The following is a 14,960-nucleotide window of genomic DNA, read 5'->3' as shown; positions in this document are numbered from 1 at the left end:
AAATGAGTTCAATTTTGGATACAGGACTTCATTCTCCTGTCTGTAAGGAATAAAGACTATTTCGGACACAGCTGGAGAACTGTAAGGAAGAGCATACACTTGACAGGAAGACAGGCACGTGAGTTTTTGGTGCAACCCCCCTCTTCCCGTGCTGACACCTCATTTACCTTACCTGTACAGTGAAAGTATTAGTAACTACCACCAGTCATCTCATTCAGCATCCAGTCATCTAACAGCATATACACAGAGTGGCTAACATCAAGGGTTTAGAGTCTTACAACAGGGATCTACAATTAGGATTTCATTTTCCTCATATATAGAGTAGGGATCATAATAATAAACCTCTCAGCATCTGGCATATTTTGTAGAGTCAATCATTGTGAGCTTTTTTTTTTTTTTAAGTAAAAAAAAAATTACTAAGTGTTTGCCAAGCTTTGTGCTCAGCCTTGGCAATATGAGATTTTGGGAGGGAGTTCCATTATCAGGCTTCTACTCAGAGGTCCTTGATATTTAGAGGATCATATATGAATCAGAGCCATGACCCGTCCGTCAGAAAAATATACACATACAAGAGTTTGTGTAACATCCCAGGGATTTGGAAGCCCCTGAAGCCTATTCATGGGGTCTGCTCCACTAGGTAGGTCCTTGCAGGTTTGGCCACGCAGGATATGGAAGCGGTGGTCCCAGAATCACATAGGAACATTTGGTCAGGCAGGGCAGTTCTATGTGAAGACAAAGGGCTGAGGTACAGAGTCCAAGTGGGCAGGAAGAGGAATTTTTAATGAACACAACATCATTCTTTTTTTTTTTCAGATGAAGATATTCCTATTACAACTAATATAGTCAAAGCTAGCATTTTGCATATCTCTAATGTGTATCATTGAGGCTACTCTGAGTTAAGTTCTGGAATTAACTTCTGACCTATAATCCTTTAACTTTTTTATTTATTTATTTATTTTTATTTTTTTATTTTTTTAACTTTTTTTTTTAAAGATTTTATTTATTTATTAGAGAGAGTACAAGTGGGCAGGGGGCCAGAGGGAGAGACAGACTACCTGCTGAGCAGGGAGCCTCTCATGGGGCTTGATCTCAGAACTGAGCTAAAGGCAAACGCTTAACCAGCTGGTCACCCAGGCACCCCTATTAACCTTTTTTTTTTTTCTAAATAGCTACATGTCATCCTGGGTTTGAAGACTAATTTTGATATTTATTCAGCCAGACCACTGCTTTTGCATAGGGTTGATTTGGCATATGCACTTATGTCCGTACTCTGGTCTTCTCCTAGTCTTCAAGCTGCAGTTCCCAGTATGCACAGAATTGGCAGCACAGGGGACCTGGTTATCTGTTGATGACCCACATAGTGGCCACCTCTGCCCTTAACCCTCTCCATTAGGTTGGATGCAACACTTTATCACGTTCTGTCCAAAACAAATGCAATTGCAAAAGTATTGGGAAACAGGTAGGTTTTACTGAGGGTTTGGGAGACAGAGTGAAAATTCACTGCATTTCACATCAAAATACCCATCAGACAGCTTTCGCCTGCCAAAGCTTTTCTCTTTCAAAGGCCAGACCCTCATATTTCCTCTACTGTTCCCCACCCACTCTGTAGCTTGTGCTAATTCAGAGATCGGAGCCCCCTAAGCAACCGCAATTTTGCATCCTCATTCCTGTTATTTAATACTGGGTGAATTAGGAGAAAGCCTCCTCACCAAGGATGACAATTTTATACCATTCAACAAGCAACAAGCCCTCCTTAGTATTCATGCTATTTGTGGTGGGGTTGGGAGGAAATTAAATAACAAATATATCTTCTTCTCCTCCCCCACCCCCTATCCCACCAGCTTTATTCTTCACTTCATACCTTGAAGGCATCCTTGATGTTAGAACGTGAAAACTCCTCTCTCATTTTTGAACAGCTGCATTGTGTGCTGCTGTATACATGTAGTACGATGCATTTAGCCATTCCTGGACATTCACATTTTTTTCCTTTTTTTTTTCCTATTACAAGTAATGCTACAATCAAACAAATATTGCATACTTGTGTATGAGTAGGATAAACTACTGAAATTGGTATTTCTATGTCATGAGTATGTACTGATAATGTTTAATAGAAACTGCTGTCCAGGATTTTGTATTCCATCCCACTGTGTAAAAGAGACTTTTTTCCCCATACGATTATTTCATTTTACATGTTTGTTTATTCATGTCCCACTTTGATTCAGTAAAGGTTTAAGGTGGCTGGCAGGGAAATATAAACTAGAGGCAGATGGGAAGAGAAATTGCAAAACAAAGATAAAGAGAAATTGCAAAACAAAGATAAAAACGGACTAGTGAGTAAGGGTATTTTAAAAACTCATTCAAATTCATTCATAAAAATCCATTCAAAATCATGCAGACCAATGGGATGCCTGAGTGGTACAGCGGTTTAGGGCCTGCCTTCAGCCCAGGGCATGATCCTCAAGTCCCAGGATCAAGTCCCACATCAGGCTTCCTGCATGGAGCCTGCTTCTCCCTCTACCTATGTCTCTGCCTTTCTCTCTCTCTCTCTGTCTCTCATGAATAAATAAAATCTTAAAAAAAAAAAATCATGCAGACCAGGGAACCCTCTTTTGGCACTAAGCTTTCCAGCAGCCAATGCAAAGAGGGGAAACTGATTAATTATAGAATCCACAACTAAAAACAAAGCCATGGCTTGCCAGCCTCATATAAAAAACACTGTACAGGGAACCCTGGGTGGCGCAGCAGTTTAGCGCCTGCCTTTGGCCCAGGGCATGATCCTGGAGACCCGGGATCAAATCCCACGTCGGGCTCCTGGTGCATGGAGCCTGCTTCTCCCTCTGCCTATGTCTCTGCCTCTCTCTCTCTCTCTCTCTCTCTCTCTCTGTGTGACTATCATAAATGAATAAAAAATTTTTAAAAAAAGATTGTTTAAAAAAAAAACACTGTACATTGAGACAGTGTCCTCAGCAATGGGACTTCCAGCGAGCCCCACAGCCCCCCTGTATCTGCCCATTTTTTCAGGCCCAAAGCATGTTGCCCCAAAGCAGAGCCCTGCTGTTAGATGTGCATGTGCTGATTATGTTGGGTGGGGTGCCAACCTGGTGAAGGCTGATAAACCAACCCCCTGCCTCCCAAGATGGCCAGATAACAGGGTGTTTATGGCAGGCATTGGCACTCGAACACACAGACCTTCCTTTCACTTAAAAGCTTCTAAAAAAAAAAAAAAAAAAAAAAAAAAAAAAAAGCTTCTAGAAGTTGCCTTGGAGGGTGAGACCAGAAGTAAATCTGGGCCAGTGTATGTAAGCCCAGTAAGGAAAGCATTCCTGCAGGCAGCGTGGGTTGCCTGCTGGGTGAGCAGACTGGAGGGATGTGTTCTCGATGCCCTGAGGGAGCAAGGAGCCAGGGCCACCTGTGTAAACAGCCAGCCTTGCAGCCATCACCAAGGGGCTGAATCCCCCAACAGAGGGTCGGATGGTTCCAAGAGAAAGCTCTGACCCAAAGCCAAGGCAGTGGAAATGGACAGCAAACGGCAGAGGAGTTAAGAGACAGCCGGACTTGGACGTAGATTTGAAAGCTGGGCAAACTAGCAAGAAAGGAATGTCTCCAAGGGTCAAGGCTGACAAAATACAAAATGAAATGGATTAATGAGACATATAAGATTTTGTCCCCCAAATGCACTGAGCTGTGGATAATTTTACCCACGAACTACCACACACTGTGGTATGGACACCCAGACCTGTCCTGGAGAGAACATAGTGAGAATGTATCATGAGAAAAGAGAAAAAAAGAGTTAAGAACAAGTGCCTCAGTCCAATGAATTAAGAGGGGTAGTGTCTTCCTCTGTCATTCCTTGGATGACAAAGGAGAAGAAAGTAGGAGAAAGTTCTCCATGGGGGAAGAGAAAAAAAAAAAAAAAAAAGACACTGGACCCTTGATGGAAGGAACTTTCTTTGAGCATCACCCTGGGGGGCCACCAGAGAGAGAAAAAGGTGGAAGAACAGCAGGCCACTTCAAAGGGAGTTAAAAGGAACCAAAAGAAGCATTGGGTCAAGCCTACTGGTGATACGATATGTCATGAGGACAAAATGAGGTACGTTTTCCAGATAGAGAAGACAGATCTTACTCAACGGTCCTTAAATTCCCTTGATTCCTTTCAAGTGTATCCACATGAAGGTTGACTTTCTTTCAAACCATGAGTTTTAGCCAGTACAGCTGTTCTGGGTTTTAACTTCACCCACACAGATCCTGACTCACTATTTAAAAGCCTTCTGCCCATCAGCCCTGCCCATCAGCCTGGAGCAGACTCTGCTTTTGCTAGGAGAATGGGCTCCTCATCCCCATGTTCTGTGTCCCTCCAGGCTAGCAATAAGAGCTTCCTGGCATGTCTGGCTTACTGTGTTGGCGAATGGGGTTGAGAAGGAACTAGGATCCCAGCTTTAGATTCTGGTATAATTTCACTAGAATATTATACCCTTTGAAACAGCATTTGAACTTACATATGGAAGAACATGAAGATGCGGTAGTAAAGTTTCATTGTTGGACTACCATATTCTACTTTGAAACAGATTTAAGGATGACTCTGTTAGCCGGATGACTTCAGATATCACATGTAACTTAAATAACTTCTTAAGATTTTAAAGTTCTAGGTAAAAGTGAATTTATTGGAATAAAGTGTTCAGAATGTGACTGAATATGTAAAACTTAATAAATGGAGTACAGATTACCAAAAAAAAAAAAAAGCCATTTTCTTATTGTACAAATAGCTACTGTTTCCATACATTTCATGTGGCAATCTGAAATTTTGGTCAGGACTCCCTCAACTCTATTTTTACAGGAGTTTGTCAGATGAACACCACTAGCAAGGTGCCACCTTTGATCAACGTAATGATTTTGATGTGAAAACCCTCAATTAAGGCTCTTAATCATTTCCTTGGTAACAGTTTTGAACAAAATGTAAAAGCAAGAGTATTATAATAAGGTTATTTATTTTGCCCTCTACCTCTGATTATCCAGAGAACAACAAAGCCAAAATATGGAGGAAAGCAAGATAATCTTTTAGACAACCCCCCCCTCCCGCCAGAATTCAGAAGTAGAACATATTGATGAGGCTTTTCCCTCCTCAGGTGGTGGTTTCAGGACTCCCCCCCACCCTTAATTGGGTATAGCCTTGACAGAGGAAGGTGGGAGCCAGGGGCCTAGACCATCATCCCCAGCAATCAGACCCTCTTGGGAGGATGGTTCCCCATCCCTCTTCTTTCATTCTGAGCCTCTACCCTAAAAAAACAGTTTTGCTTAGTGTTACGAGCCATCCTTCATTACCAAATTAAACTACTTTAGGTGTAGCTACATGAGAGGCTCAGACGCTTTTGGCATCAGGAGCTGGAAGACCTCCAGGTTATCGGCTTTGCACGTGGCCTCCTCTGCACGTAGAAGCCTTTCTTCTCATACTTGCTCCACCTGCCAGGAAACCCAGAGAAGTGGAATTCCACAGGGCTGCACAGACTACAGGCTGCTGCAATGCCGTGTTTGCTCACTGTGACCTAGCATGCAAGCATGTGGACATAGGGTAGTTACCAGCCACCCCACCCTCACCCCCACCCCCTCCTGGCAGCCCTGAGAACTATGCAGGTCAGGTTGTGAAACAGCATCCCTGGTGATTTAGAAAAGTGTTGGGAATTCACAGGAAGTTGGTCTTGTTTTATTTATTTTTATTTTTTATCTTTGGTCTTGTTTTAAATTCTGCTCATTGCACTAGTAGAAAACAAGGAGTATGATTACTCTTTATTCTCCCTAACATCCCAAGGGAGCTACATGCCATGTGATTCTTTCAAGGAGACATGATGACATGGAGGGGGCTCCTTTACCCAGGTAGATGGCAAAAATAACTAAAGTAAGATCGGCGAGGGGGGGTGGAGAATACTGATATTATAAAATAAAATGTGCAAATATGAGATTAGAAATATATCATTTGTATTCAATGAAAAAAGAGAATATATTTTAAAACTGATACCATATCATGTGATGCAAAGAAATAAGTATCTAGGGGTGCCTGGGTGGTACAGGTGGTTAAGCGACTGAGTCTTGATTTCAGCTCAGGTCACGATCTCAGGGTCATGGAGTCAAGCCCCGCATCAGGCTCTGTGCTGGATGTGGAGTTAGCTTGAGATTCTCCCCCCACCGCCACCCTGCTGCTGCCTGCTGCACCCCACCCCCAGTAATAAATAAACACATTTTTAAAGAAAAAGAAAGAAGTATCTAATTTTTGCTGGGTATGGGGGGGAAGTACAGTATATATATCATGCAGAAAGCAAATTTTCTCCATTGTTGGAGGATATTTGGAATTGGTATCTAAATCTTCTTAAATTTACAAGGTTTTTTTCAGCATTGTTTTTTACATCCTGTCCCAACATCTAGGTCCTAGACATCAGACCTCCTTTCCCCAAGATCTGGAGACTTTTTTTCCCCCTCATTCAAACAAGAGGCCAGTGAGAATAAATTCAAACATACAGTTGTAAAAGTCTCTCTCCCACACTTATATTTTGACAGCAGCCACAGAATATGAAACCAGCGGGGGATGTAAGTGGATGATGGTAAGGCTGTACCAGGTGGGAGGAATATGCTGATGGGGGAGCCTGGCCCTCAATTAATGAATGACATCAATGCCTTTCATGTTGAACGGCACACCTAAGGGCTGGGTGAGACAAGCAGGAAAGAGAAAGATCCCATCTTGTTAATTGACCTAATCGCACCTCCTCCTCCAGAACTACAGATGATTTATAACACAGAACTTCCTCTAATGTCATCAAACTGCCTCTCCCAGAAATGACACACAGTAGAGATTGTGAATAGTGATAATGAATGAAGAGATACTTTGTCCCTACCTCCTGCCATTCTTTCCTCTGTGAACTTACTTAGGGATGTGAAACTCACTTCTTGGTTTTGGGAGTTTTTTTCCTCTTTAGTTTTTTGTCCTTTCATTTTACACACTCACACTTTCCACTTCAAATGGAGTGCGGATGCCACCGTTGGTATTCCTAACTTTGTGGTTATGAATGTTAGACTCTGGAAAGTAGCAAGAGTCATGGTGGAACTGGTGCAGATAATGAAAGCTTTTGGTCTTGGAAAAAGAGCAGCTCAGAATTGCAGGACCAGGGAGTCTGGCATTTTTCCTCATATTTCTAGGTGATAGACAAATTGTTAGTTACCACATGTATAATTTATGAGTAATTGCTCTAATTTGCCTCCTAAGTTTCTAAGTTGCCAGTTCACTGAGATCAACTATTTTGTACCTATAAAATAGGAATCATGTGATAATTTAATGAAGGAGTCAGCCAGTTAAGGCGATTTTTGTGCAAATGCAGTTAGGGCCATTGTAATCTAGAAAAGTGGGGGAGGGATACCACAGTCAAACACCTTAGAAGCTTAGTGACTAATATCACTCCTTGGATTAAAATTCTACACACACATTTCCTTTTGTGGACATATGAATACTACGATAACTGACTTTTCTTGGGGTTGGTTTGCAAGAAAACATTTCCTTCCTTCTTGGAGCATGGTAAGGGCTGAATACCAAATCCCTCCTGTAGCTGGTCTGGGGAGACCCAGGGCTTGGGAGTTTGCAGATGACCACAGAGCAGAGCTGAACCTGCTGCAAGGATGCTGTACACAGGGTTGGCACAGAAGTTGTTTCTTCTCAAAGCAAATGTTCCATTTCTCTCAAAAAGTAAATTGGCTGACTTCCAGTACTGTTTTAAAGACCTAAATGCAAAACATTTTCTTGTGGCCAGCCTGTCAGATTTCTCTCTGTTCCTGAATCTCTGCGATTTATCCCCAAAAAATATTTCCTACCTATCTTCTCTACTGAATAGCCAAACAAGCTGAGGTCTCTTTCTCCCTGTCTGCCATCAGCAAAATTGTAAACTCTCTCCTGCTTGCTAAGCTCTGTTCTTGTTGATTTATAAGAGGCAGGAATGCAGCTTAATATTCAGCTCTCAGGTTTAAACTTGTGGTCCCAAAAATGGCAGAAACTAGGAAAATGAAGTTTTTAGCTGACCTCTGAGAACAGTGGAAACAGAAGCGACAGAATAAATGTGGATTGCTCGGGACATTTTGGAAAGTCACTCCTTTGCCCAACTCAGCTGGCAGACATCCTGGAACTGATAAAATTCCTTTAGCAGCTCATCAGAATTTAACTTTGGCTCAGCCTGTCAACGTCACAACCACATCTCTCAAGAGTACCGTTTGGCCACAGGTCTAATCTATTATCACAAACACAGTGGATCTTTCTTCATAGCATTCCTGACCATTGCTGGTATCCACAGGCATCAAAAAAGATCAGATATAAAAAAATTTAAGAAAAACAAAGCAATTAAGATAGCCCCTGCTTCTTTCTATTGAAACCAGAAAACTTATTTAAGTGCCCACGTGGCATTCAGAAAAATGACCATACTCCTACAACCTGAAATGAGACTGTCAGTCGAGATTAAGATTTTAAACCAAATTTGGAAACTATCCCTATGGCTTCCTAACTTCTTTAGTGTGCTATAAGCATGTTCATGACCAAGGAGCAGCCTCAGATGAGTCTCATGGCTTAATGCTTGCTTGATCAGTGTTCAGTAAGCAACAGGGCAGGATGGGCAGCCCATTTATCCTCAAAGTGTGGTCTTAGGGCCAGCACCATTAACATAATCTGGTAGTATATGAGACAGGCAAATTTTGGGCCCTACTCCAACTTACTATAATAGCACTTCTGAGATTAGGCCCAGGATTCTGGGTTTTTACAAGCTCTTCTGGTGACTCTGATGTTCACTCAAGCTTGAGAACCACAGGCCTCAGGGTCTCTAGTACAAACTGTCCTGTCAACTGGCAAATTGATGGTTTGTGGTTGTACCTACACATTTTTCTTTCTGCAGATGAAAGAACCATGACAGTCATGCCATCCTTCTTTGGTTGGAAGCTAGGTCCCAGCTGCTCATTATTGCTTTCTTTTCTCTACAACATTTCCCCATACGTGGCCAGAAATGTGGGGCACTGTACACTGAAACTGAAAATGACCGTTTGTATTCTAAACTTGGAACTTGTAAGGAGCTTTTCCTAAACTTGTTGGGATAGTTTTTGTTTGTTTGTACCAACAGGTGACCATACACCTAAAGAGTAATACAGTAATTTCCTCAATCAGCTCTCTGAACATCTCAGCCATCTGTAATACAGCAAAAAAACAGAAAGTGGACAAAAAAAGCCTTTCATCATTTAACATGTATGTTACAAAAACTGCACACCAAAGCTCCATTCTTTATTTGTTTTATTTTTTTAAGATTTTATTTATTTATTCATGAGAGAGAGAGAGAGAGAGAGAGAGAGGCAGAGACACAGGCAGAGGGAGAAGCAGGCTCCATGCAGGGAGCCCGACATGGGACTCGATCCTGGGTCTCCAGGATCATGCCCTGGGCCGAAGGCAGACACTAAACTGCCGAGCCACTCAGGCTGCCCAAAAGCTCCATTCTTTAAAAGAAATTCTTGGAGGCTGCCGAAATCTACTCAGTCTTACTTTCTAAAACTAGTTATGTCTTAAAAAAAAAAAAAAAAAAAAAAAGGACAGCCCAGGTGGCTCAGCGGTTTAGCACCACCTTCGACCCAGGGCGTGATCCTAGAGACCCGGGATCGAGTCCCACATCGGGCTCCCTGCATGGAGCCTGCTTCTCCCTCTGCCTCTCTCTCTCTCTGTCTCTGAGTCTCTCATGAATAAATAAATAAAATCTTAAAAAAATAAAATTAGTTATGCCTCAGAATCACATAAGAAGCTTTTTAAAAGTTCAGATGTGCAACACCTAATATAAGACCTAAAACTATAAAACTCTCAGAAGAAAACTTAGGTGTAAATCTTCACGATCTTAGGTTAGGCAACCGTTTCTTAGATATGACATCTGAAGTACAGACAACCAAACAAAAAAGAGATAATTAAGAATTAAGACTTTCGTGCTTCCAAGGTCACTATCAAGACAGAGAGTGAAGAAACACTCCACAGAGTAGTAGGAAATATTTGCAAATCATGTATCTGAAGAGAGTCTAGTATCTAGAACATATTTTTAAAAAACCTTACAACTCAATGATAAACCCAAATAACCCAATTTTAAAATACATGAAATATTTGAACAGATATTTCTCCAAAGAGGATGTACACATGGCCGATAAGCACACAAAAAGATGCTCAACATCATGCATCAGTAGGGAGATGCAATTCAAGAAGACAGTGAGACACTGTGTCACACCAGGACACCTAGAATCCAAAAGATGGAAGAAAGTGGCAAGTGTTGACAAGGATATGGAGAAATTGGAAGCTTCACACATGGCTAGTAAGAATGTATAATGGCACAGCCACTTTGGAAAATAGTCTGGCAGTTCTTCAAAAGCTTAAAAATGGAGTTACCATATGACCCAGCAGTTCCACCCCTAGGTATATATCCAAGAGAAGGGGATACATGAAAACTTGTACAAGAAAGCTCACAGTAGGCTTGTTCCTTAACATCATAAAGTGGAAACAACTCCAATGTCCATCAACTAACGAATGGATAAACAAAATGTGGCATATTTATACAGTGGGTTATTATTCACCCACAAAAAGGAAGTATTGATACATTCCATAACATGGATGAACCTTGAAAACATAAGTGAAAGAAGCCAGACACAAAAAGCCACATATTGTGTGATTCCATTTATATGAAATGTCCAGAATACGCAAAGCCACAGACAACAGAAAGCAGACTAGTGGATTAGTAGTTGCCAGGGACTGGCGGAAGAGTGATGGCCACACAACTTTGTGAAATACTAAAACCACTCAACTGCTCACTTAAAAGAATGCTATTTTATGGTATGTAAATTCTATTTCACTTTCTAAAAAATGGGCAGCAGGGTGGATTTGGCCTATGGGACCATAGTTTGCCAGTACCACCAGTTTAAAGATACACAAACATTTCCATAACAACAACAAAAAAAAGAATGTATGATCTATACTTCATTAGATACTAGAAACACCAAGGATGGGGTCTGGGTATCTGAAATTTTGACAAGTTTCCAAGTAACTTACTTGAAACCAATCAACCTCTGGGTGGAAAATCAATAGTTGAGGGCCACTGCTCTCTATAGAGTTCTGTTAGTCTGACAGTCTTAGAAGGTCGGAAGAAAGGAAGGCAGGTTCTACAGGGACCCAAACTGGCGCTAGGGAAAAAAAAAAAAAAAAAAAAAAAAAAAAAAAAAATATATATATATATATATATATATATATATATATATGTATGTATATATTTGCTGACAGCCCAATAAGACACAGTAAAAAATAAGATGCAAATACAAAAGCATAAAAAGCTCAGTGTTCTGAGGCCACATAGCATAGAAGCAAACAGTCATAGGTGCCATAACAAACTAGAATCATTGCTATATTACAACTTTTGATATTCACAGTGATGACCTGGAGGCATTCAGAGAGGATTAAATTGTGTTCAGTAGACGTTATTTAAGGCATTTGGAGGTAAATACTCATTTTAGGAAATAGCGTTTTAAGAATGCTCCAAGTAGTAAAACCTCAACAATTGAGGAAATCTGATTATCCAGGTAAGGTAGTTGAAAAATCCTTAATAGCTCTATTTTAGAGTCTTCTAATTTTTTTTCACTTGGCTTTCACAAACAAAAATCAATCTTGCAACTAAGGAAAAATAACAGGATATAAACTTCCTGAAATGAGCATTAGACACAGAAAACATTAGAGGGGAGAGAAACCGAGATGGAAAAAATTCTGTTTTTTTTTTTAATGCATACTCATTTCTAAGCCAGTAGTCCTTTTTTTAAAAAAAAAATCAACTTTATTGAGGTATAACTGATATATATTTTAAGCATGTAATTTGGATGCCTTCAACAAGTGAATACACATGCCCATGTAACCACCATTGCAATCAATACACAGAACATTTCCACTTCCCTGGAATCCCGTGCCCCCTTTGCATTCAATCTGTCTGTATACCACCTTGCCCCAGGCACTCAGTGATGTGATTTCTGGCACTATTGATTAATTGTGCCCCTAGAATTTCAGACAAACAGCTTCCTACTGTGTATGTCCTTGTGTCCTGCTCCTTTCAGCACAAGTGTGAGGTACATGTATGCCACCTGCGTGTGATTAGTTCAAAATTCATGAACCCATTCACCTGTTGTTTTCTGTTGAGGACTCTTTGGAATAAAAATATCCAAGTCTTTTTATGGACCTATGTTTCCATTTCTCTTGGGTAAATACCCAGTGCTGGGCCATGTGTTAAATATATGTTTAACATAATAACACTCCCTTCTCCAGTAGTTTCACCATCTTATACTCCCACTAGCAATGCAGGACACTGCCAGTGAAAGGCCAGAATGTGGACCTACCCACTGGTAGATAGAACATTCCCTTTTGGTGATTTTCATCTGTCCTTGGCTCATTATTTTGTCCACTGTTGTAGCAGTTTCACCTGGTATTTATGTAAACATTTCTCTATACAGCTCCAAACCCTTTGTAGGCTTTAACCAGCATTAATACTGATATACTGTTGGAGTGTCTGGGTGGCTTAGTCGGTTAAGCATTTGCTTTCAGCTCAGGTCATGATCTCAGCGTCCCGGGACAGAGCCCACATTGGACTCCCTGCTCAGCGGGGGATCTGCTTCTCCCTCTCCCTCTGCCCCTCCCCACACCTCATGCTTGTTCTGTCTCAAATGAATAAAATCTTAAAAAAATATATTGATATACTTTTTATTAATTATCTATATAATTATCAGTATACTATAAAATTAATGTACTATTAATAAAACTAAAGTTTCAAGCACAAAAGATTTTTCTTGGTAGTGATGGCTAAACCCGGTTTCCACAACAGCGTTTATTTATGTTCCTTTCTAAAAAGTGGACAATGACTGTGAAGAAATCCTTGACCATTCAACATCTTGGCTGGTTTTGTTGTTTATGCTTTTGAAAGTCGACTTTCTGTGGAAGTCAGTGCCTTGGTTCATGAAAGAGAAGCAGTAGTTTAATATTAAAGAGCTCTAGTTAAAGAGGTAGTCAGATCAGTTTGAAAACTGAATTCTTTCCATGGGCCTGTTCTTTACCACATAGAACTCTGGTTCCCTCATCTGCAATCTGGGGCATAGGGTCATAGATATACATATCTCATGTAATTGTTCTGAGGACAATGATCTCATGTAGGTAAAACCTTTGGCAGTGTTCCTAGTCTATATTTATTGCTCAACAAATGGAAGCTGTAAAAAAGATAAGTTCCAATGTGATTGAAGAAAAAAGTCATCCTAGGAAACACAGGATGAGTTCTAGATTGTAAATTCCCTCTCCTTGCTTTGACCAGGAGCATGCTCTCTCTCTCCCCCATGGAAGTCAGGGTGACTCTCATTCCGTTTGCTGCCAATCAGCCCATCCTCTGCTCCTTCTGGGGCTGACTAGGAGGACCAGGATGTGCACCTTCTCTCACCAGATTCCAGTCTAGCTCACCTACTCAGAAGCCTGGACTCAAAACTAGCTTGCCAAGCTGCCTTCTGCCTCACCTGTTTCTGCTAATCACACACAGAAACACCCTGCTTCGTTTCAGAACTTGACCTTGGTATCCCACATGCTCAGGAGATGTATCAGACCTATGGGCTGATGGATTTAAAGGCCTTTGCTTTCTGGACCTCAGCCTAAGGAAACAGGAAAAAGCTCACTAGATGCCCATCTTAAAATCCCAGAAAATCATCTTTTCAAGTTTAGTTTTCCAAACACATGTACCATAAGGAAGAGAAACCCCCCGGTCTCAGGCTTTCAATTTAAAGACCATTTGGTAAATGTTTCTCTTTGCACCTGCACTTAGGGCCTTTATGGAGTAGCTAGCATTGCATCTTCCCTAGCTCCTAAATCTGGAGAAACTGCAGTCTGTCAGGAGGTGAATAAATCAGACCAGGAAATGAGTTAATTAAGAAATGGATTGTGTTTAGGCATATGTAATAAGTAGAGCAACCACGGAAACTCAGGTTAACCAGCATTGTGACACTGAATACTGACTCGAATGCTGCTTTGAGGCAATCCTTGTTACCCTCTCTTCTCTGTGGGTTGTACCCTTCCCCCTACTGTGTTAGATCCAGCCTCAGGCCAACAATACATGAGGCATAGCAGAGGGGAAGCTGGGAGGAGGACAGAGGTTATGGTCTGGTAGTATCTGGGTAAAGTCACACTAAACCTTCGTTCCAGATCTTTCTGTCACATACTCTATAAGGTATTGACTAAAGAATAGGCTGTCATCCCTAACCACTTAGCTCAAGCAAACAGCTAGCCCACTTGGTGAGTTCCCTCAGCCAGAATGGGTGAAAGTGTGAGAGAGTCCAATTTTGCATTAAATATTGAAAATAGGGCCCAAAGTAGGAGTGCTTTTTAGAGAGGTGCTTCAGGCCTCTGATGCTAACCTTAGGCGAGTTCTCTGAAAATTTTAGTGAATTATTTTGAGCAGCTTCAAGAGTTTAAAACCAGGATCCTTGACATTTTGACATCCTAGTGTATTTTTCTTTGGTTTTCCTGACAGAAGAGTATACACCAGTTGAGGAAGAATCAGGATTCACTGTTTGCTATTCTTCAAATGCTTAAAAAACTCACTAGATTTCTTTTTCTTGAAAGATTTATCAATTTAAAAACAAAATTTAAATTTCTATCAGTTTTCTAAAAATGTTTAGTGTCTTAGATCAAATGTATCTTTTGTTAGTTCAAACTAATAAGTAAATCTCTGTAGCAAACATCTTTTATGCCATTTACTCAAGCAGAAAACGCAGATACTTAGTTGGTTTTTAAATTCTCTTTTTAAGGTGGCATTTCCCCCTTTTTGCCCAATAGTTAGCAGTTACATCCTAAGGATTGTTTCCCTCCTTGATAACTGTTTTTTAAAAAGATTTTTATTTATTTATTTATTTATTTA

The 14,960-nt window shown here is 40.8% G+C and overlaps 1 protein-coding gene and 1 long non-coding RNA gene across 8 annotated transcripts in view; one reads left to right on the top strand and one right to left on the bottom strand.

The window, feature by feature from the left end:
• Positions 1 to 14,960, top strand: part of MARCHF3 (membrane associated ring-CH-type finger 3) — a 136,344-nt gene that overhangs the window by 42,051 nt on the left and 79,333 nt on the right. The window lies entirely within an intron of this gene.
• LOC144322028 (uncharacterized) overlaps positions 1 to 14,960 on the bottom strand; it is a 51,055-nt gene that overhangs the window by 34,886 nt on the left and 1,209 nt on the right. The window contains exon 2 of one of the 7 annotated variants that reach the window (XR_013387589.1): positions 11,084 to 11,214. The exons of 5 other annotated variants lie outside the window; for them this stretch is intronic. This is a non-coding gene — a long non-coding RNA (uncharacterized LOC144322028). Of the gene's footprint in view, positions 1 to 11,083; positions 11,215 to 12,874; positions 13,014 to 14,960 lie in introns of those variants that run through there. One more of the 7 variants, XR_013387593.1, reaches the window with a different exon arrangement.

Source organism: Canis aureus, chromosome 10 (genome assembly GCF_053574225.1).
Source record: "Canis aureus isolate CA01 chromosome 10, VMU_Caureus_v.1.0, whole genome shotgun sequence".
In the NCBI taxonomy this organism is placed as follows: Eukaryota; Metazoa; Chordata; class Mammalia; order Carnivora; family Canidae; genus Canis; species Canis aureus.
The sequence above is the reverse complement of the archived record's forward strand: the minus strand, read 5'-3'. Positions and strand labels throughout refer to the sequence as shown.